We start from the raw sequence: 22069 nt of genomic DNA on the forward strand, positions 1-22069 counted from the left end.
CTCGCATCAGAAAAGGGTGTGTCTGTCTGAGTGAGAACGCTGTCCCCCGTCCCCGCCCCCCGCTGATTCGTCCCCGGGGGCGCTGAACCTGGACCGCTGAAATAGGTGGTCTCAGGTGCGCGCTAGTGGGGGCGGTTAGGCCTGGCAATTTTGTTTGCCATTGCTATGTCTATACATTGTTCGAATGCATTTATTTCTATTAGACCAGTGGTGCCCAACCAGTCGGCCGTGGTCGACCAGTAGATCAATGACATTCAATATAATGCATATAATCGATGCAGCAATGTTACTAGTAAAGGCTAAGCTAACTAGCGTTTAGCCGTTAGCTTAGCGCTATCGTTAAAACGCTCAAAAGCGGACTCTACAACACCATCCATTTGTGATAAAATAGGGTGGGTTATATTGACAAGGCTTGACAACAGAGGTTCAAATATAACTTCATATTTATTGGCAATTTGTTCATTTATATCATCATCCAGTCTCCGCAGTAGTGTTAAGACACTTCCCGTTTACATTTTCGAACGTGACATCATCGCCTACGGCAAGCGTAAACGCTCAAAAGGCAAACCGTAAACAGAACCCGAAGCGAACCAAGACCGCAGTGTGTACACAAACTAGAGGGGAGAGGGGGGGGGGGGGGGGGAGTTCGCATCAGATTCGGAACGGGGCCAGAACGGAACGGAATAGAAACGAATAGGTGAGTGAGAAAGGGCCCTAAGGGTGCAATTCGAAACTGGGCCCCGTAAATGTCCAACCCCCCCCCCCCCATGCTTGCACCTTGCAACCCCCTCCCCCGACCCACCCCTCCCAATGTACAGTCTCCTCCCCCTCGTATGTATATATTTTCTGTTAGGATCTCTGTAAATGTCCGAACACCCTCCCACCCCCTCCTAATGTACAGTTCCCTCCCCCTCGTATGTATATATTTACTGTTAAGTGTTAGGATCTGTTTAACAGTACTGTATATTTGCATATCTTGTATGTCACAAATGTAACAGTACTGTATATGTATGTCATAAATGGCATGATTAGATGAATGAATGAATGAATGAATGAAAACTTTATTTAACAGATTGCAGAATGGGTACAAACAATACAGTACGGCTCAATACACAATTGTTAAGGGGATGCAGACCTGAGAAAGACGTTTGTCTTGTTTACATCAGGGTCCCCCATTTTCAATTCATAGACATTTATGACATACACAACATACATGACATTTATGGCATAGGGACATACAGGTATTTAGTACTGATACATTTGTGACATAAACGGTATTCAAATATACAGTACTGTTACCCATAGATCCTGACAGAGTATATACATATGATGGGGAGGGTACTGTACATTAGGAGGGGGTGGGTGGGTGGGAGAGAAATATACATACGGTGGGGTGGAGACTGACTGTACATTTGGAGGGGGTGGGTGGGTGGGAGAGAAATATACATACGGCGGGGAGGGAATATATACATGCGGTGGGACTGGGGAGGAGACTGTCTATTAGGAGGTGGTGGGGGGTTTGGGCATTTACGGTGGCCAGTTTCGAATTGCAGCCTCCCGTAGGTGCTCTTTAAGAGCGGTTTTGAATGTGGGTAGGGATTCACATTCCTTTAAAGCTTTGGGTAGGGCGTTCCACATTGATGTGGCATAATTGCGAAACGTGTTTAGTCCCTTGTTTGAGCCGAATCTGGGTTTAACATAATTTGTTGAGCTTCCTCTGGTGTAGTGGTTGTGGTATTCACTGACCTTTGGGAAGTATTTTGACATGTACATGGGTACCTTAGTCGTATAGTGTATCTTGTAGACCAGGCCCATTGCAAGTTGCTGTACTCTGTCGTCTACTCTAAGCCATCCTAGGTTGTCAAAGTGGGCAGGGGTGAGGTGGGTTCTGGGGGTAAGGTCAAGTAGTAGTCTGACCAGTTTGTTTTGTGATGTTTGTAATCTTGTTTTTAGCGCCTTTGAGGTGCTTTGGTACCATGAGGTGCAAGCATAGTCGTAGTACCCTTGAATGAGTGCTCCTGCCAGAGTATTCAGGGTATTCTTGTTTACCAGATGATTGATTGATTGATTGATTGAAAAGTTTATTAACAGATTGCAGAATGGGTACAGTACAGTACAGCTCAATACATACAATTGTTAAGGGGATGCAGACCAGAGAAAGACTTTCGTCTCGTTTACATCAGGGTCCCCCATTTTCAATTCATCATAACATATATGACATACATGACATACAGATAGACAGTACTGCTACATCTATACATTTATGACATATCAGATTTGCAAATACAGTACTGTTTGTGATACAAAAAGTGTCCAGAAAAAGAGTGTATTTGACGTAGAAACTGTACATTGGGGGAGGTTGGGTGGGTGGGGTGGGGTTGGGTGGGTGGGTGGGGGCTGTACATTGGAGGTGGGGGGGGGGACACTGTACACTGTACATTGGAATACTGACAAAGCCATACTTGGTCATTTACTGTACAACTGGGTTAGGACATTTGTAGGGGCCAGTTTCGAATTGCAGTCTCCCGTAGGTGTTTTTGAAAGTGGGTAGTGATTCACATTCCTTTACAGCTTTGGGTAGGGCGTTCCACATTGATGTGGCATAATTGCCAAACGTGTTTAGTCCCTTGTTTGAGCCGAATCTGGGTTTAACATGATTTGTGGAGCTCCCTCTGGTGTTGTGATCGTGGTATTCACTGACCTTTGGGAAGTATTTTGACATGTACATGGGTAGGTACCTTGGTCGCGTAGTGTATCTTGTAGACCAGGCCCATTGCAAGTTGCTGTACTCTGTTGTCTACTCTAAGCCATCCTAGGTTGTCAACGTGGGCAGGGGTGAGGTGGGTTCTAGGAGTACGGTCAAGCAGTAGTCTGACCAGTTTGTTTTGAGATGTTTGTAATTTTGCTTTTAGCGCCTTTGAGGTGCTTTGGTACCATGAGGTGCACGCATAGTCGTAGTACCCTTGAATGAGTGCTCCTGCCAGAGTCTTCAGGGTATTCTTGTTTACCAGAGAGGAGATCCGGTACAAGAATAGAGTTCGTTGGTTGACTTTTTTTTATTACATTGGATGCCATTTTGTCACAGGAAAGATTAGCCTCTAGGATGGAACCCAGGTAGGTAATTTCATCTTTCCTTGTGACAATATTGTCACCCACTGTAACCGAGAAGCCGTCGGTCTTGCTGAGTTTGTTATTTGAACCGAAGAGAATGGACTCTGTTTTGCCCATGTGTAATGATAGTTTGTTGTCGGCGAGCCATATGCAGATTTTGCCTAGTTCTGAGCTGAGGGCTTTTTCAACCTGTAACTTGTTCTTGTCAGAGACCAGCAGGGTTGAGTCGTCCGCAAACAGGAACAAGTTGCAGTCACAAGCTGACGACATGTCATTTGCATAAATTAGGAATAGTAGCGGTCCTAGTATGCTTCCTTGTGGAACACCACAGTTCACTGTGAGGGGGGGGGGGGGGGATAGGGTACCGTTTACCTCCACCATCTGTTCTCTCCCCTCCAGGTAGGATTGTATCCAGCTCACTGATCAAAACCAATTGCTTTTAGCTTGTCAATCAGAATGGTGTGATTGACAGTGTCGAAGGCCTTTTGTAGGTCCAGCATGACCATGCCGCGCAGTATTTGCCCGCGTCCACCTCTTGTTTGATGTGGTCGTTCAAATAGAGAAGGCATGCGTCAGTGGAGTGGGATGTTCTGAAGCCAGATTGGAATTCGTAGATTAGATTTTTTTCCGCAAGGTACTTTTCGATCTGTTCGTATACTATTAGTATTTTTTCCATGACTTTCGAGATGGATGTAAGGATAGAAACAGGGCGGTAGTTGCCTGGGTCTAATTTGCTGCCCTTTTTGTGCAGGGGTGTTACTCTCGCAATTTTGAAGTCCTTGGGGACGTGTCCCTGTTTTATGGAGAGGTTTATTATGTGTGTGATGACTGGGGTGATGGCGGCTGCTGAGTCTCTGAGGAATTTGGAGGGGATGTTGTCATGGCCAGTGGCCTTGTTCGGTTAGAGGGCGCTCAGTTTTTTTAGTACCTCATCTGTAGTTACCTTTCCAGTTTGAAGTCGTCTTTGTGGACGCCTAGGTTCTTGTAGTATGCTACTATGTGTTCTACCCCATACTGCCCTGAGTGGGAGGGTAGTTTGTTTACCAGTGTTGTGGCTATGTTTGTGAAGAAAGTGTTTAAGTAATTGGCTACATCCAGCTTGTCTGTGATGAGCGTGTTGTCCGTCTTTATGTTTATGTTTGAGAACCTGGTTTTAAGTTTTTTACTGCAGCCTAGTTGATTGTTGAGTAATTTCCAAAGTCCACATGGTTTATTTTTGTTTTCCTCAGTTTTGTCATTGATAAAAAAAAAATTCAGTTTTGATCATGGAGTTTATGTCATTTCTTAGTCTGTTTCTTTCTAGTTTGAGTTCAGTCACGTGGTCTTAGAGTTCACTGCTTGTGCTTTTGGTAAGCTTTGACAAGACTTTTACGAAACTCAAGAGCATTTTTTGTCTCTGGCTTTCATAGCGGTCAGTATTTCAGTGTGCATCCACGGCTCTGCGCGATTTTTTACCCTGGTGGTTCTTAGATTAGATTAGATTAGATTCTTATGTGTATGTGAAATTGAAATAGAAAATGGGGAACTATCAGAGCTCTGCCGGTGTTCTGCGAAATTCTACTCCCTGCTGAATTCTGCTGCCAGCGATCCTGCGCTTGCGCACGCATGCGCATGACCCACAATCCTTTTCCACGCGTTTTCAATCTACAATATTCTGCTGCCGAACGTCTTGTTTGACTTGTTGATGGTGAGCAATATCTTAAACATATTTGTACATACATAACTTATTACTGTATAAGCATGTAAATATTTGCATGTAATTGGCTTAGCAGCAGAATGTATAAAGTATGTATAAAGTAGATGATAAAATGTCGTACACCTGTTGGAGTTCGGAGTGAACGTGACGACACCCAGCTGTCAAAAGATATAGGCCTGAGTTTAGCGTTATCTTGTTTTAAAATCACTTTTGTATGCATCAAAAATCACTTGTGTGTGAAAGACTTTCGTCTTGTTTACACCAGGGTCCCCCATTTTCAATTAATCAGGACATATATGACAGACACAACATACAGATAGACAGTACTGCTACATCTAGACATTTATGACATACCAGATGTTCAAATTTGAGTACTGTTTGTGATACCAAAAGAGTCCAGAAAAGAGAGTATATACATTTGACGTAGAAACTGTACATTGGAGGAGGTTGGGTGGGGGGGGGGGGGGAAACTGTACATTGGAGGTGGTTGGGTGGGGGGGGGGGACTGTACAACTGTACAATCAAAACTGTAAATAAATACTGTAAATAAGTTTGAATGTTGATAACTGATAACATGTTGTTCAATGTTTTTTTTGTTCAACATATGCATACAGTATACATGGTGTATATAAATAAATCCATGGTTAAAAGCAACAGTTTCTTTCCCTGAATTCTGAGCGATATATTCGTGTATTGAAATACCTTACCCCAGAAATCTTACATAAAAATGTTATGATAAGAGTATAAAAATATGCTCACCATATGCATACAGTATACATGGAGTGAGTAGTGAGGTCATATAAAATGATTCTGTAGTGGGAGCATTCTTTGATAGCGATATGTATTAACAATTAGATTAAATTCTACTACTCTGCTGAATTCTGCTGCCAGCGCTCCTGTGCTTTCACAATCGTTCACTACAATATTCTGCCACCTTGCTGACGAACGTCTTGTTGATATATCTTAAACAATATCATCCGAATGTATTTGTAGATGATAAAATGTCGGTACACCTGTTGGAATTCGGAGTGAACTATAGGGTGACCCAGCTGTCCAAAGATATAGGCGATTCGCGCTACGGCAGCAGTTCTCAGCAGAGTAGTAGAAGGTCGCAGCACTGACGTCACCCTATAGTTAACTTCACCGGCAGCAGTTCTCAGCAGAGTAGTAGAATTTCGCAGACGCGTCTAGCGAGTCGCGCTACGGCAGCAGTTTTCGAGGAAGTAGTAGAATTTCGCAGAACACCGGTATCGGGAGAAATGTAATAGTTATTGTCGTGAAGAGAATTACGTCGCTGCAGTTACCATGGAGCTGGTAAACTACTACAAATCATGTAAAAATCCAAGGTTTCTTTCGAGCCGCTGCTATGTAAACATAAATGTACTTACAGTTACAGATGGTGTGGTGTCCACAGTCTGATCTCTGTTTCCACAAGAATAACGTTTTGATTTGAATTCTGCCACAGAGAGAGGCTTTACACGTTTGTAAACACACAACGCGTGTCGAGTAATCCAGGAAGATGAATGTGGATCGTGTCGAGGCTCGAGTTGAAGACGTACAGTATGTGGTGACGTTAAAACATGGCGCGCCGGCTAGCCTGATTGCTTTTACCAACGCGTTCGTGTTTCCGGGTTCCCGTTTTGCGCTCTGATTGGCCATGCACGTTTCTGGTCATGTGACATGATGCAGTTATTTCCACGGTTAAGCTTAGGCTTGATTGATTGATTGATTGAAAACTTTATTAACAGATTGCAGAATGGGTACAATACAGTACAGCTCAATATACCCATGTACATGTCAAAATACTTCCCAAAGGTCAGTGAATACCACGATCACAACACCAGAGGGAGCTCCACAAATCATGTTAAACCCAGATTCGGCTCAAATAAGGGACTAAACACGTTTCGCAATTATGCCACATCAATGTGGAACGCCCTACCCAAAGCTGTAAAGGAATGTGGATCACTACCCACTTTCAAAACCTCTCTCAAGGGACACCTACGGGAGACTGCAATTCAACACTGGCCCCTGTAAATATCCTAACCCAACCCCCTCCAATGTACAGTCATTTACCTAGTATGGTTTTGTCAATAGTCCAATGTACAATTTTGTTTGTTTGTACAGACCAGCAGGGTTGAGTCGTCCGCAAACAGGAACAAGTTGCAGTCACAAGCTGACGACATGTCATTTGCATAAATTAGGAACAGTAGCGGTCCTAGTATGCTTCCTTGTGGAACACCACAGCTCACTGTGAGGGGGGGGATAGGGTACCGTTTACCTCCACCATCTGTTCCCTCCCCTCAAGGTAGGATTGCATCCAGCTCACTGATAGACTATCAAAACCAATTGCTTTTAGCTTGTCAATCAGAATGGAGTGATTGACCGTGTCAAAGGCCTTTTGTAGGTCCAGCATGACCATGCCACAGTATTTGCCTGCGTCCACCTCTTGTTTGATGTGGTCATTCAAATAGAGAAGGCATGTGTCAGTGGAGTGGGATGTTCTGAAGCCAGATTGGAATTCGTAGATTAGATTTTTTTCCGCTAGGTACTTTTCGACCTGTTCGTAGACTATTTTTTCCATGACTTTCGAGATGGAGGTGAGAATAGAAACAGGGCGGTAGGGCCTAACAAAAATAATAGTTGGTTTCAGGTTGGTTGTCAGTTTGGCCATGGGTAGGTAGGGAATTTTTTTTATTTTATTTTTTTTTTTATTCTTTCCCACGGCGACTATGGATAGGGAATTTCTTTATTTAATTAACCCTTTCACTGCCACACGACAGAAGGTTAGCCCTTTACTATCACACAACCGACGGCGATGCTCCATCATTAGCATCATTAGCTCTGCGGATGCGGAGCTAATGATGCTAATGATGGAGCATCGCCGTCGGTTGTGTGATAGTAAAGGGCTAACCTTCTGTATTGTCACAGTGAAAGGGTTAACCGGCTGTCGTGTGGCAGTGAAAGGGTTAAAATGTTCACAACAACATGGATGCATGTACTCTGCCAGCATGTTTAATATCCATAATACTAAATGTTTGACTAAGATTTCTATGAAACTTTATTCTAAAATCGGCAGGGTCGGTCGGCAACCTGAAACCAACCATTATTTTTGTTAGGCCTAGTTGCCTGGGTCTAATTTGCTGCCCTTTTTGTGCAGAGGGGTCACCCTCGCAATTTTGAAGTCCTTGGGGACGTGTCCCTGTTTTATGGAGAGGTTTATTATGTGTGTGATGATTGGGGTGATGGCGGCTGCTGAGTCTCTGAGGAATTTGGAGGGGATGTTGTCATGGCCAGTGGCCTTGTTAGGTTGGAGGGCGCTCAGTTTATTGAGTACCTCATCTGTTGTTACCATTTCCAGCTTGAAGTCGTCCTTGCGGACCCCTAGGTTTTTGTAGTAAGCTACTATGTGTTCTACCCCATAAAGCCCTGAGTGGGAGGGTAGTTTGTTTACCAGTGTTGTGGCTATGTTTGTGAAGAAAATGTTTAAGTAATTGGCTACATCCAGCTTGTCTGTGATGAGCGTGTTGTCCGTTTTTATGTTTATGTTTGAGAATCTGGTTTTAAGTTTTTTACTGCATCCTAGTTGATTATTGAGTAATTTCCAAAGTTCACGTGGTTTGTTTTTGTTTTCCTCAGTTTTGTCATTGATGAAATTCTTTTTTGCAGTTTTGATCATGGAGTTTACGTCGTTTCTTAGTCTGTTTCTTTCTAGTTTGAGTTCAGTCACGTGGGCTTGGAGTTCACTGCTCGTGCTTTTAGTAAGCTTTGACTGACTTTTACGAAACTCAGAGCATTTTTTTTCTCTGGTTTTCATAGCGGCCAGTATTTCGGAGTGCATCCACGGCTCAGCGCGATTTTTTACCCTGGTGGTTCTTAGGGGGGCCATGTCGTTTAGTATTGTTGAGAATTTGGTTTTGAAACCAAGCCATGTTTCTTCAACCAGTGTACCATTGAGTTCATCTGACCAGTCCAGACTCTCCAGTTCAAGGTTGAAGGCCTCGCTAGAGTAGGTTTTGAGGTCTCTAGATGTGACTGTTTTGTGGCAGCCAGCCTTTTGTTTTAGTTTTTTGCGGGTACAGAATATCATATAATGATCACTTAACCCGCATGCTATAACCCCTTTATTGGAGATCTTGGACTTGTCGGAGGTCAGAATGAGGTCAATGGTAGTCTGAGTTGATTCACATACACGTGTGGGTTGGGTGATTAGCTGGCTGAGGCCGTGCAGATCACAAAACCTACTGAATGACTTGAAGACGGGTGCATCTTTTCGTTGCATATCCGTGTTCCAGTCTCCAATAAGAATTTTGTCTACATCCTCAACTCCAGCTAAACACCCATCCAGTGTATCATAAAAGCCACTATGATCTGGCGGCCTGTAGACTGTGCCAACCAGTAGGGATTTCCACCCATACAGTTTCAATTGATTTATGATTCAGGTCATTTCTGTTGATGAATTTGGTGTCCTTGTGTATGTACATACAGACACCACCTCCACTCTTTCGAAGTTGGTTAAGTTTAGAGTTTGTCTTAGAGCGTGGCGGCAAGTTCTTTCGACGGTTAAGCTTAGGCAATCTTTCGAAGTTGGTTAAGGTTAGAGTTTGTCTTAGAGCATGGCGATAGAACGCCAGGTAGTTTGCAGGCTGTTCGACGGGCAAAGACACAGCTCGTCACGCTATTGGGCGCACATGTCACATGACCAGAAACGTGCGTGGCCAATCAGAGCGCAAAACGGGAACCCGGAAACACGAACGCGTTGGTAAAAGCATAGACGCCGCCGGCCATAGACCCAATAGGGGATATCTGCAGAGCCGCAAGCCCAACGTCTGGGCGGGGCTTCGGGGCTTGTACTCGGTTTTACTGTGCGTGGGCGGGGCGTCGGGCCTGTACCTTGTTTTGAACTACTGCGCATGCGGATGAGGGGGGGGGGGGGCTCTCTATCTCTCCATCTCTCTATCTCTCTCTCTATCTCTCCCTACTAACACCTACGGGAGACTGCAATTCGAAACTGGCCCCTACAAATGTCCTAACCCAGTTGTACAGTAAATTACCAAGTATGGCTTTGTCAGTATTCCAATGTACAGTGTGTCCCCCCCCCCCTACCCCCAACCCCCCCCCCCCCCCACCTCCAATGTACATCCCCCCACCCACCCAACCTCACCCCACCTACCCAACCTCCTCCAATGTACAGTTTCTACGTCAAATGTATATACACTCTTTTTCTGGACACTTTTTGTATCACAAACAGTACTGTATTTGCAAATCTGGTATGTCATAAATGTATAGATGTAGCAGTACTGTCTATCTGTATGTTGTGTGTGTCATATGTAACCTGAGGTACACTAGGACCCAGGAGTTCTCTGGCCAGATACTGCTACTTTAGCCTTGAAAAGGGAAGTCCCGTGAGACTTTGACCAAACTCACGTTTGTTCTCGTCAGCTGGCATACTCCAGATGATTACAGGTGCAGAGGAGGTCGTGCTGCCCCACTGGTTTTCAAGGTATGAGCAGGTTAAACACTATAATTTGATAAGATCTGTTCACCCTTGCCAACGTCCATTTATCATTTATTTGATCTATCTTTTGTGTAGACTGTTGCATGTGGCCAATCACCCTTGTGTCTGGGAGCACAGTTGCTGGCTGGCAATCAGGAGCTTGAGGTGGGCGTGACAACTTTAATTGATGCTATGAGATGATATATTATGATGCCATAAATTAACACTTGTTTGTATTTTCAGGCTGTACCGACACGGCGTGTAGGGCAGCCACTGTTTTTCCTCTTTTTAACTACTCTGTGCGTCAATTAAGTGATTCCCTGTTTTAAGAGTTTTTAATTGGTTTCCATTTTTACTTCTGTGCCATCTGACCACTTTATTTTATTGTGTATTTTATCCAGCCTTGCAGTGATGTGTCATATTTATTGACGTGCTGTGTGTGCTCTATAGAGGTGCAGTGTGGAGTTTGTGTGCAATCTTCTTTTTAATTATTAGTAATGGTGGTCTAGCTTGGTCCAGTTGTGTGTGATCCCTTTTTAGTGTTATTTAATAAAGTGTAAAATCTTGGGAATACTAAAACCTCTGTTGTACGCCTGTTCTTTTATTAGAAAGCCTGTGTGGTCTGGGAACTCAGAACATAAATGTGTAACAATGAATGAGGGTCTCTCCCCTTAACAGAGTGTGGCGCAGTTTCTATATATTCAACCATTAAGGTTACACATATAATATATACATATTATGTTATGATGAATTGAAAATGGGGGACCCTGATGTAAACAAGACGAAAGTCTTTCTCTGGTCTGCATCCCCTTAACAATTGTATGTATTGAACTGTACTGTACCCATTCTGCAATCTGTTAAACTTTTCAATCAATCAATCACGTGTTACTAGTGCAACAGACGCGTGTTAGCCGATTGATTGATTGAAAATCAGAATGGTACAATACAGTATGGCTCAATACACACACTTGTTAAGGGGATGCAGACCAGAGAAAGACTTTCGTCTTGTTTACATCAGGGTCCCCCATTTTCAATGCATCATAACATATATGACATGCATGACAACCAGATCTACAAATATACAGCACTGTTTGTGATACAAAGAGTACATTCAGTTCAGTTCAGTTCAGAGTTTTTATTTGCCACATGGAATAATACAATCATAGTTTCTTCATTAAAAAATCATAAATAGCCATTCCATGGACAAAAGGAGCAGGAAGAAGAATAAATCTTATAATTACCTGCCCCTTATTCCTAAACTAACATGTATTTTCTTAATGGTCGGCGTATAACCTTATTTACACAAATAATCATTTATACCATTATAAAAGAAACGCAATCCACAGTTAAACAAGAAAAATTTAAATAATAATAATAATGATAAAGAATAAAAAAGAAAAGAAAGAGAAGAGAAAAAAAAAATATCTCACTATTCAGATCACATTTTGATTTTCATACTGACTAAATATTTTTTTTTATACATTTTTTTGAATTGATAAACACTGTTACATCCCTTAAGCTCGCTATGGAGAAAATTCCATAACTTTACACCAATAACTGAAGGACACATCTGTTTAAGTGTGGTACGTGCAAACTGATGTTTAAAATTGTATTTTCTCCTACTAAACTCACTTTCTAAATGAAAAAGATTTTGTAGTTTTTCTGGCAGTGTATTATTTCTTGCCCTAAACATAATTAACATTGTTTGAAACTTAACCATGTCTTCAAGTTTAATTATTCTAGATTTAATAAATAATATTTGTGTGTTCTCGATAACTCACTTTATGTGTGATTCGTACAGCCCTCTTCTGTAGTATATATAATGGTTTTATATTTGTCCCATAAGTATTCCCCCATACTTCAACACAATAACTGATATAAGGTGAGATGAGTGAGCAGTAGAGTGTTCTCATTGCCTCATACTCTAACACATCCTTTACTTTATTCATAACAAAAATACTCTTGGACATCTTTTTTTTAACGTGTGCTATGTGCGATTTCCATGTTAATTTATCATCCATAATCACACCAAGAAAACGAAATTCATTAACTCTCTCTATATCAGCTCCATCTATGGTCAGTACTATATTTTCATCTAGTTTTCGATTGCCAAAAATCATAAATTTAGTTTTTTTCAGATTCAGTGATAGCTTATTTACATCAAACCATTTCGTTAGCTTTGTCATTTCATACACAATATATTCAGCTAGTTCCTTTAAATTATTTCCAGAACAAAAAAAATTTGTATCATCAGCAAACAAGACGAACTGTAATAGTTTTGAAACATCACAAATATCATTAATATATAAAAGAGAGTTTGGGCCCCAAAACCGAACCTTGCGGTACCCCACATTCAATCTTCATGAGCTCAGATTTGACATCTGCCAACTGCACATATTGTTGCCTATTGTGGAGATAACTACTCAACCATTCAAGAACCATTCCTCTCACACCATACACTGTAAGAAATAAAAGCTGCAAGAAAACGGTAAATGTCTGGCATCAATGGTTTCCAAATACTTCTGGTCAAATTACAGTAAAATCAAATACATTTACAGATTACAACCTTTATTTAATGGTTAATATTTTGATAAAAGGTCATTTACTGTATGTGTATGGTATTTACACTTAAAGTAGAACAACAAAGGTAATCTGTAAAATAATACAGTGAATTTCCTGTGAAAAAACATTTATTTTTACAGTGTATGAACGTAATTTAGAAATTAGAATATTATGATCTAAGGTATCAAATGCCTTTTTTAAATCAATAAACACCCCTATTGTTAATTTCCTTTTATCTGTTGCTGTTGTTATTTCTTCAATAATATTCATTAAGGCAGTCGCTGTTGATCTGTTTTGCCTAAAGCCATACTGGCTTTCGCTCAGCAGTTTATTCTTTTCCACAAAACCATCTAACTTATGCGAAAACAGTTTTTCAAGCACTTTCGAGAACTGTGAGAGCAATGACACTGGTCTATAGTTAGTGAAGCTGTGCTTATCTCCTACTTTGTAAAGTGGGATCACTTTTGCTACCTTCATCCTGTCTGGAAAAATACCTGTCTGAAAAGAAAGATTACAAATATAACAGAGAGGTTATAATCAATTGTCTTCTTCACTATAATCATATCTATCCCATCACTGTCAATGGATGTCTTATTCTTTGACTTTAATACAATGGACATGATTTCTGCTTCACTGACATTTCCTAAAAACATAGACTGCAGTACTTTACTATCTCCTCTCCATCCTTCCTGTAATGGTTCATCGTGTTTTTGAATGGCATCTGCCAAATTTGGCCCCACATTCACAAAAAAAGAGTTGAATTCATTAACCACCTCATTCATGTTTTTTATAGTCTTACTATTACTAATGAAATGGCTAGGCATTTTTATGGACGCTGATTTATTTCCCATTACCTTATTTAGAATGTCCCATGTGCCCTTTATATTATTTTTATTTTCGCCTAACAATCTATTGTAATAATCTTTCTTGGCCCGTCTCATAATGAATACTAACTTATTCTTATACACTTTGTATTTAGTTTCAGCAGCCTTTTTTCTACATTTGATAAAATCTCTATACATTGAGGGGGAAGAAACTGTACATTGGAAGAGGTTGGGTAGGTGGGGAAAACTGTACATTGGAGGTGGTTGGGTGGGGGGGGACTGTGCATTGGAAGGGGTTGGGTTTGGACATTTAAGTTTGTGACATACAAGATATGCAAATATGGTTAGAGTTACATAGATGGAGAGACTGACTGTTAACTGGTTAGAGTTACATCAGAATCAGTAAATAAGAGGTTGAATAAAATTATATGGGATATAAACTAAATTAAATATAGCACAATATAACACAGTGGGGGGTGTCAGTGAGGGTCCCGAGCCTTGTTGATGAGGCTCACTGCAGAGGGGAAGAAACTGTTCTTGTGGGGTGAGGTTTTGGCCCTGGTGGACCACAGCCTCCTTCCAGAGGGGAGTGACTCAAACAGGTTGTGACCGGGGTCGGCCACAATCTTACCTGCACGCTTCAGAGTTCTGGAGAGGTGTACAGGTCCTGGAGAGATGGCAGATTGCAGCCGATCACCTTCTCAGCAGAGTGGATGACGAGCTGCAGCCTGCCTTTGTCCTTCGCTGCAGCGTACCATAGTGTGATGGAGGTGAGGATTGACTCAATGTACCTATAAATACTAACTAGATCAGGGGTGGGCAACTTTGTATATGGTGAGAGCCACTACATTTCCACACTCAATCTGGGGGGCTGCATTGTTTATCGGCAGTCCCGCCAGTAGTACCCCATCACTCAAATAGCCCATAATAGTCACAGATGTGATAAATAAGGCATATAAACTATTATAATTTGTTGTAACTGTTTTTATTCCATTTCAAACGCATTTAGTAATGCTTAATTTCAACTTTATGAATTTATAAATACAGCTGAATTTGAAAATATTGCTGTGTAACCCAAATATATACAAAAATGACAAATTATAATTAAGGCTTCTATTAAAATAAATGTATGAACTTAAAGCCCACTGCTCAACAAACACAAAGCAGCATTCCTGCTGCATTTCACTACAACAGTAAATCAAACGTGCAATAATAAATGATTTTGTTAAATGTACTATAAAATTTTATCCTGCTACTAAACAAACCATTCCTGAGTGCTTCATATCCATAACATGCATTTCAGTGTTATCTGAACACTACAAAAGTAAACAAGTAGCCAAGTGCAATACTCATCAGAATAATGAATTCCTTTTTGTGCAATTCTACATGCCTCCCATTGACCCTTTATCAAACTGGAATGACATTCACCCTCCCCCACAGTGGGTCTGTTGACAGAGTCTGGCTATGGGGCGACAATAATGTGGTCATGAGGCATGGTTTTCTCCCTTCAGCCTTTAATCGTGTAGTTTATTATTTACATTTCACAGCAGCACATGAGATCTCCTCTCCGTGAGAGGTAGGTGGGAAAGAGGTAGAGGGGGAGGAGACATCTCCTTAAATACCCTCCACCTGGCGGTAGCATTACCGGCTCCGCCTATAGCGCCCTCTAGTGGAAACAGTTATGCATAGTTGGACAGTTACTAGCAATCATATATAACCTCTAACTTTAACACTCCCACTTAGGGTTGTCTAGTACACTGTACAACTTCTCCAAAAACAATTTTCAAAGAAAATAATACAGTTCAGAATCATCAAAAAGAATATGGCAGTCAATACTACATAACAGGCAATATTTACACACCAAACATGACCTCTGCAAATCTTTTCAATTTCAGTTTGGAAGCAGGTTTTGTCATAGAGTCTGCTACCATGTCGTCTGTTGGACAATAAATCAGTGTCATTCTTTCTTCTCTGTCGGCACACAGGGTTTCTAGCAATCGCAATGGTTCCCTGGTTGTCTTCATAAACAACAGTCTTCTTATATACATAGGTATCTATTCCTTCGAGCAGTTGTTCTAGATCAGGGGTCTCAAACTCAATTTACCAATCTTCTCCCAAACTCACTAAAACCTCACAAACGCCAGCAACTGAGCATTCTCGGTGGTGTCAGTGGACTCATCCACAGCTATGGAAATGCACTGTGCATTTTCTTTTTATTCTATCACAAAGCTGTTTAATCAAATCATCAGCCAGTATTTCAGTTATTCTGGTTGCTGTGCTATCTGAGGAGGATTTGCTTTTGTTTGCCTTCAAACATGGTTTCCATCACTTCAGTCATACATTATTTTATTATGTATTCATCAGAGAATGGCTTCTTGTGTTTAGCCAACACCCATGCCACTGAGTGAGGACTTGGTTGCTTTTTCTCGTGACATAGCTTTAACAATAATTCTGCTTGCAGCTTGATATGATGATTTTTATTCCATTTATTTTTATGGTTCTTAGCACTGAACTTTGAGGAAAGGCTGCATCAAAATAACTGTTTTGTTTCGTAGTGGCATTTCAAATTGCCACTCTTCACAAGAGCTACCATTTCTTGGCATATTAGGCACATTGGTTTGGTGCTGGGAGGATGCACACATATTTTTAAGTCCATTCAGCATGAGCATGCCATATTTTTCTACTAACTGCCCTTCTGGCGAAACTAGGCTACTAGCTACATTTATCTCACGGAGATACTGTAAAACTGGGAACGAGGTTACTAGCTACAGTACCTGCAGATTAGACGACCTGTAGATGCGCTGTCAACTCTCGCTCTGACTCGAACCCGCTGAAAGAGACAACACTCATTCCGTGAAAATCCGCCCTACTCTGCTCTGATTCGCAGACTGGGTGGGGGGGAGAAACGCTGACGGGACACTGAATGTGATTGGACCAGAGTAGACGGACACAGACAGGCAGAACACTGCTTGCAGAGGAGACGGCGGAGAATTTCGAGGATGTCTGCCATATGCACGCACTGGATATATTTTCCTTCCACTTGGTATCACTCCGGAATCACGTTTCAACCAAGTCACTAACGTAATGTTGCTGTCATGAGCCTGCGCTATGGTAGCCTACAAGTGATAAAATAAATAAAACGTCCAACCCGCACACTCTGCAACAAGTTGCGCACGGGCCGCACTAACACTAAACTTTGATGTCAAGTAGGGGGCCGCAAAATATCATCCAGCGGGCCGCAATTGGGCCGCGAGTTTGAGACCCCTGTTCTAGATAAATACATTCCTGTATTGTCATAGCTAGAGCCATATATTCGGCTTCACAAGTCGATAGTGCCACTGTGGGCTGCTTCTTTGTTTTGAATGACTTTATTTGACAATATAAAAATAAACATGTGACAGAAGAGCACAGTCGGGATATACTGCCAAGGATGAAACACAAAAAAGCTCGGAGCTTATTTCCACCGTGGTCCTTGTAGGGGGGTGGGGGAGTGTGATGCTTAAAACATGCATCATACAAAACGTGACATCACAACATCACATATACCATTTAACATTTATATACATACAGACTCATACAACATGCAAGGGTGCCTTAAGCTAAGTGTCTAGGTCAAGTATAGTCCCTTTTGAGCCATGTCTTCAGGCTGGACTTGAATCTAACGGCATTGTCTATGATTTTCAGTTCACTGGGCAGACTATTCCAATAGACAGCTGCTGAATACAGAAAAGACTCCTTCCTATACACCTCCTGAATCTGACTGGCACAAAGTCAGATTGAGCTGCGCCTAGTTTGGTATGCATGGGTGTCTATGATTCGGTTGAAGTAGTTGTTAAAGTACACTGGCACTACCCCGTGCACTATTCTGTGAACTAGGCACATCCCTATCTGGTTTACTCTGTCTTCCACCTTAAGCCATCTCATGATCTCAAAGTGAGATGGGTCAAGGTGGGTTCGGGCAGGTAGCCTTAGTATTACCCTGATTAGCTTGTTTTGTGATGTCTGTAGTTTTATTTTCTGACTTTTGGGGGCACTGTTGTACCAGGAGCCACACGCATAGTCCTAGTGACACTGTATGGTTTCCATGAAACCAGTGAGCTGTTTGAGTTCAGACTCAAACAATATCCTGTGGTACTTCTTCTATCTGTGGTGTCAGCTGCCCAGTCTGCATCACTGTAGGCTTTAAGCCCTAAACCCTCGCTGCTCTTTCTGAAACACAGCTGTTTATCTGCTGTACCTTTGAGATAACGAAAAATATGTTTTGCTGTAATCCAGTGCTCCTCTGTGGGGTCAGCAAAATGCTGTGACAACAAGCTAGGTGGTGCAGTGGGCAAGGCGCTCACCACCAATGCAGAAGATGCTGGGTTCGAGCCCAGCTCTCCGCATTGCTATCAGCTTGGCTGGTCGTTCATACTAATACAATTGGCAGTATTAGGGGGTGGGAAGCTGATGGGTGGGGATCGGACGTTGTGGACAGCGACTCCTACAGGTCGGTTGGTGCGCCTGCACAGCAGAATCAGGAAGCGACGGGGGCGGCGTGCCCTCCAAATGCAGACCCCCAACGCTGAGAGATCACGCTGTGCAGGTGAAAAGATGCGACTGCTGCTTCCTCGAGTACCGGAGGGGACACGTGATGTAAGGCTTAGTCCACATTGCAGGTCAGGGCGAGTACAATACAATAAATGAGGCTACCCACAGCTTCTCTGTATATTTTTACATCTGTCAGTTTCTGACCATCCTCCTGGTAGTCTAGTTTTTGATCACATGGTGTTTCCCTTGATCTACATTCTTGCATGTCAAAACGTTTTAGGATCTTTTCCACATATCTCTTCTGGGATATTTTTACACAATTGGCAGACTGTTCGAAGTCCATGCCTAGAAAATGTTTTAACCTTCCAAGGTCCTTCATTTTGAATCTGGTGGAGAGCATACCTTTCACCTGTTCTAGGTTTCTAGTGTTGTCTGCTGCGATGATCAAATCGTCCACCCAAATGACGATTATCACTTTTCCTGACTCTTTTGACTCCCTTGAGTAAACACAGGGGTCTACTGGGTTCTGTAGGAAGTGATCTTCAATGAGACATGTATGAAGCATCTCGTTCCAATTTCGCCCAGACAGTTTCAGGCCGTAAATGGATTTTTCTAGCTTACACACTAGCTTCTCTCCTTTCTTTTCGTAACCTTCAGGTTGTTCCATATCTCCCTATCTATGGGTGCGTGCAGATAGGCTGTCTTCACATCCATCTGATGTAAAATCAAATTGTCCTCAGCTGCTTTCTGCATCACTACCCTTACACTGGTCAGATTGTCTGTGGGGGAGAATGTTTCACCGTAGTCTATCCCCTCCCTCTGACTGTAACCTTTAGCTACAAATCTCGCTTTGTACTTGTCGTGGCCTTCAATACCCTCCTTGATTGAATACACCCATTTCCCTCCCACTGTCTGTCTGCCCTCTGGTAACTTGGTTAGAGTAAAGGTGTGGTTGTCCTCTAGGGACCTCATCTCCTCATCCATTGCTCTCTCCCATTTACTTGATTCAGGGGACACTATGGCCTCTTTAAAGGTCTGAGGTACCCCACTGACTACTCTGTAGCAGTAATCAATGGTGGTAAGTGTACTGTCATCCTCGTCACTTTCTCTCCGGGCATAGTCTGTCAGATACTTTGGGGGTTTGTGTTCCCTTGAGGGATACCTCCCACTGCTTGGGGCACGTGACGTCACCCTCGGGTGCTCCTCGTCATCGCCCTCTGGGGGTTGCTGACTGTCTTGTCTGCACGACCGTGCTAAGCACACTAGGCTGAGGTGTCTCTGTTTCTTCACACCTTACTCTGGAGTCCAGCTCTGGCTCCTCCGTCTGTGTCTCGTTCTCACATGTTGTCTTTGTGACAAACTTGACTAGCCTGTGTTTCTGCACTCTCCCTTTACCGGGATAATACACTAGGAAAGCGGGGCTTCCTTTGTCATGCCCTACAAAGAGTCCTTTTTCACATCTGGACTCGAGCTTTCCTCTGTCCTGCAGGTAAGCATAACACACTGATTCAAATTGGTGCATCCTAGCTAGATTACACTTCTTCCCTGTCTGTGGTCTCTCCTGTTGGCGCACAATAGAAGGAATGTCAACTTCAATGTTTGTGCATGCGATCTGCATCAGATGAAATAACGTTTCATTATTATTTGATTATTAGTGACCCACAATAGATGGAAATTATGTTAGCGAATTTACCTGATGTATAATGCAGTGCAGCATTGGACACTCAACGCCACTCTGCCTTAGAAGCCCTGCGAATCCTGTGTGTTTTCCTTTCATTGCGAGTGCTCCATCGGTAACAACAGCGGACAGTTTATCAAACCCCCCATATTGCTGCACGGCACTTTCAACAGCATTGAATATGTCCACACTAGGCCTGAAAATATGTAGAGCTTCGGAGCTGTCAAGGGCTAATAGCAGGACACTGCAACAAGGACAGGCAGTGGAAGAGGTACATGCGCTAAAACAGTCAGAAGAGTGGAAAAAAGACAGCGAGGTTGACTGCATGTTTTGTGGTAAAACGCATGAGAGGAACAAGAAAAAATGCCCAGCTTTTAAGTGTAAAGTGTGGGAGAGAATCACTTTGCGGCTAAGTGCAAATCAAAACAGGAGAGCAGCAAGAAAACTAAGAGTGCATGCAGTGGCAGAACAGCACAGTGACAGTGATTCTTACGAGGAAGACCTCTGCTTCATAACAGAAGTAAATAGAGAGGATGAAAACGTTAATCAGTTAAAAGACAGCCACAGGCAGGGCCAACAGCTTTTTGCAGGAATGATGTTGGGGGAAACACTAGTTAACTTCCAGATAGACTGTGGGGCCACCTGTAATGTCATCCCCATACATTTGTTAAACCCTGACACACAACTAGAACACACTGAGAAAGTACTGGTGGTGTATAATAAGACTAGGGTGACTCCTCTGGGTACATAAGGTTAAGGTCAGAAACCCCAGAAACAACAAGCGTTACAGGCTAGAGTTTCAAGTGGTAGGCCAGAGTAGCAGAATCCCTTTACTGGGCAGGAAAGCCAGTGAGGCTATGAAGTTAATAAAGGTACAGTATGAAAATATCCTGGCTATAGACAGCATAGTGAGGAAAGAGCAGAGCCCAGTGACAGTGGGGGAAAGTGACAGTCACATGACCAGGGACAGAATAAATGCTGAGTTTGAGGATGTGTTCACCGGAGATGGATGCATGGAGGGGGAGTATAAAATAGAGATAGATGACAGAGTGCCGCCAGTGAAACTGCCAAAGCGCAGAGTGCCTGTAGCTATGATAATACCGATACAGGAGGAACTCGAGGATCTGGAGAGAAGAGGGGTTATCACACCAGTGGAACGCAGCATTGACTGGATCAGCAGCATGATCTCAGTAAGGAAGACGAATGGGAAACTAAGGATCTGCATAGACCCGAAACCTCTGAATCGGGCACTAAAGAGAAGTCACTATCCACTCCCAACTATAGATGACATCCTGCCGGAGATGTCAAAGGCAAAAGTATTCACAGTCTGCGACGTGAAGCACGGTTTCTGGCACGTCAAGCTAGAAGAGGAGTCAAGCTACCTGACCACGTTCGCCACCCCATTTGGTCGCTTCTGTTGGCTCCGGATGCCAATGGGAATAAGCCCAGCACCGGAAGTGTTCCAAAGAAAGCTCATGCAGGCCCTAGAGGGCCTACCAGGAGTCTACATCATAGCAGATGATATGTTAATCACAGGGGAAGGAGCAACGCAGAAGGAAGCAGAAAAGGACCACGGCGAGAAACTCGGATGCTTTCTAACCAGATGCAGGGAGCGCAACATCAAGCTGAACGCGGACAAGTTCAAGCTTCGACAAAAAGAGGTGCTCTACATAGGTCATCTGCTCACGGTTGAGGGGCTGAGAATTGATCCGGAGGAAAGTGCGGGCGGTCAGAGAGATGCCGAGGCCAACAGACGTAAAAGGAGTACAAAGACTGGTTGGGATGGTCAACTACCTGGCGAAGTTCTTTGACCACCTGTCAGATGACTGCGAGATTCTTAGACAACTCGCACGTAAGGAAAACATGTGGGAATGAGCGGATGTCCAAGAGGAAGCGTTTCAAAGGCTGAAAGACAAAATAGCCAAAGCACCAGTCCTACAGTATTACAACAAAGAAGAGGAGTTGACGCTACAATGTGATGCATCAGACACAGGGCTGGGGGCCGCCCTGACACAGAAAGGTAAACCTGTAGCATTTAGTAGTAGGGCGCTCACACCAACTGAAAAGGGCTATGCCCAAATAGAGAAGTGTTTAGCCATAGTGTTAGGTATGGAAAAGTTCCATCAATATACATATGGTAGATCTGTGACAGTTCAAAGCGACCACAAGCCTCT

This window comes from Notolepis coatsorum (genome assembly GCF_963971535.1).
Source record: "Notolepis coatsorum genome assembly, chromosome: 1".
NCBI lineage: Eukaryota > Metazoa > Chordata > Actinopteri > Aulopiformes > Paralepididae > Notolepis > Notolepis coatsorum.